This window comes from Salvelinus namaycush, chromosome 2, assembly GCF_016432855.1.
Source record: "Salvelinus namaycush isolate Seneca chromosome 2, SaNama_1.0, whole genome shotgun sequence".
Lineage (NCBI taxonomy): Eukaryota > Metazoa > Chordata > Actinopteri > Salmoniformes > Salmonidae > Salvelinus > Salvelinus namaycush.
In genome coordinates, this window is record NC_052308.1 from 79,663,407 (window position 1) to 79,665,774 (window position 2,368).

A 2,368-nucleotide genomic window follows, 5' to 3' on the forward strand; every position below is an offset into this window, starting at 1 on the left:
GCCAACTGAAGATGGCTAACAGTCTCAACACAGAGGTATCTGTGAACACCCAGGAGAACACCCAGGAGAACACCCAGAGGATGGGTGAGGAGGAGTTGGGAAGAGAAAGGGGTAACAGCTATACAGTAACATCTTAATCTGGAACAATGATGAAGTTGAAGTTGTATAGAAAAACATGATGATTGATATTTATCTGGTTCTTTAGATTCTCCTCTCTTCCTGGATCACCATCACATGGTAAGACCCTCACTGGACTGAGAGAAAGACAGAAAGAGAGAACATTTGAATTTAAAAACTTTTCTTCACACTACTGGTTGAAATACAGTATCTATTGTTTCTACATTTTAGAGTTCTCCAGATGAATTTACACCTGGAATCCATGGTCAGGAGAACAGCGGAGAGTACCGGTAATTTTATATATTTAATGTTATCATTGGTAGTTTGTATAAAAGAAGGACAATACCTTAAATCCAGGAAATCTCACAAAATGAAATCCTTCATCGTTTGTTCTACAGGTTCCAGTGCCCCCGTGCAGGTCTGTTCCAATGCAGTATAACAGGCCTGGTGTTTAGGATGGAGGGAGAGGGAGAGGTGTTCTATAAGACAGTCCACTGGGACAGGAGGCTTCTATCCCAGAATGGCAAGAGACCTGCAGGACCCCTGTTCAAGTTTACATGCCTTAATGGGTCTGTCTGTCAACTACACCTCCCACACTGTGAGATCTACAATAGTGAGTAATAATATCATGAAGGGTTAATTTCACTTTTCATGTTTCAGGACTCTTCTGAAAGATCATATTCTCATTATTTGCTTATTTATTTACTCATTATTGTGTATTTTATTTTCTGCTACAGTCTCAGCATTGTTATGTTTGTCTTGTTGGTCAGAGACAGCTCTAAATGTTCTCTTTCTTTACCAGGTGGTGGATGTGACTTCCTGTCTGTAGCCCATGTGACTGATGACAACATAGAGTTTCTCCCTCCTCTTGAGATAACAGAAACCCACATCATAATAAACATCAGTGGATTCTCTGCTTATGGTGAAGTCAAGGATGAAGACTCTCCCACCATTCCTATACGAGCACTTGTCTTGTTGTTCTACAAACCCCCAGTTGTTCCTAAAAAGAGGTCCATCCTGAATGTGTTGTTGCTTCCCAGAAATGTTGTGATCAGAGAGGTAAGACCATCTGAAATGTTGTGATCAGGGAGGTAAGACCATCTGAAATGTTGTGATCAGGGAGGTAAGACCATCTGAAATGTTGTGATCAGGGAGGTAAGACCATCTGAAATGTTGTGATCAGGGAGGTAAGACCATCTGAAATGTTGTGATCAGAGAGGTAAGACCATCTGAAATGTTGTGATCAGGGAGGTAAGACCATCTGAAATGTCAACTCTACTTTGTCTGAATTCAATCAAGAACACAGGACATTAAACCATGAATTCATGTTTTGTTAATGTTATTGCTTGGACAATGTTGTCTGATTTAAACAAATAATAACGTGATTTTGTGAAAACAAGGTGCAGGAGGAGTGGAAAAGAAGGAATGGAGACAAATACATCTATATTGAAACAAATCCTCGCTGCCAACTAACTCCAAATAAAGAATACGAGCTCTCCGCAGATCTTACAGATGAATATCTAATTCAACCAAAGGTGATATCTGAGCTAGAGAGAGAAGAGACATTGCTTGCACATGAACATGATCGTATGATGTTACCTTTATATATTTAATTATTATGTAATTGACACTTTATATTTCTACCAGGATGCAGAATTTGTGGATTTTGAATCCTTTGAAAACTACTTCCCAACATTTCAGTTGTTCATACAAACTGTTGTTGAGCAAGTTAATATTCTTCTGAAAGACAATGGTGGTGAAGAATCTGTCTGGGAAAGACTTATCTGGCTTCCAGGTAACACAAAGTAGTAGTAGTAGTAGTAGCAATAGCAGTAGTAGTAGTAGCAATAGTGGTAGTAGTGGTGGTAGTAGTAGTGGTGGTAGTAGTAGCAGTAGTAGTGGTGGTGGTGGTTGTGGTGGTGGTGGTGGTGGTAGCAGTGGTGGTGGTAGCAGTGGTAGTAGCAGTGGTAGTAGCAGCGGTGGTAGCAGTAGTGGTGGTAGTGGTAGTAGCAGTGGTGGTAGTAGTGGTAGCGGCGGTGGTAGTAGTAGTGGTGGTAGTAGTAGTAGTGGTGGTAGCAGTGGTAGCAGTAGCGGTGGTAGCAGTAGTGGTAGTGGTGGTAGTAGCAGCGGTAGTAGTAGTGGTGGTAGTAGCAGCGGTAGTAGTAGTGGTGGTAGCATTAGCGGTGGTAGTAGTAGTGGTAGTAGCAGCGGTGGTGGTAGCGGTAGTAGTAGTGGTGGTAGTAGTTTTTGG

General features: G+C 41.5%; 1 long non-coding RNA gene across 1 annotated transcript; it reads left to right on the forward strand.

Moving 5' to 3' along the window:
• The first annotated feature begins 339 nt into the window (after window positions 1–339).
• LOC120019667 lies at window positions 340–1,398 on the forward strand. Its single transcript, XR_005472349.1, has 3 exons — window positions 340–407; window positions 516–730; window positions 920–1,398. It is a non-coding gene; the product is annotated as an uncharacterized LOC120019667 (long non-coding RNA).
• Window positions 1,399–2,368: the final 970 nt, after the last annotated feature.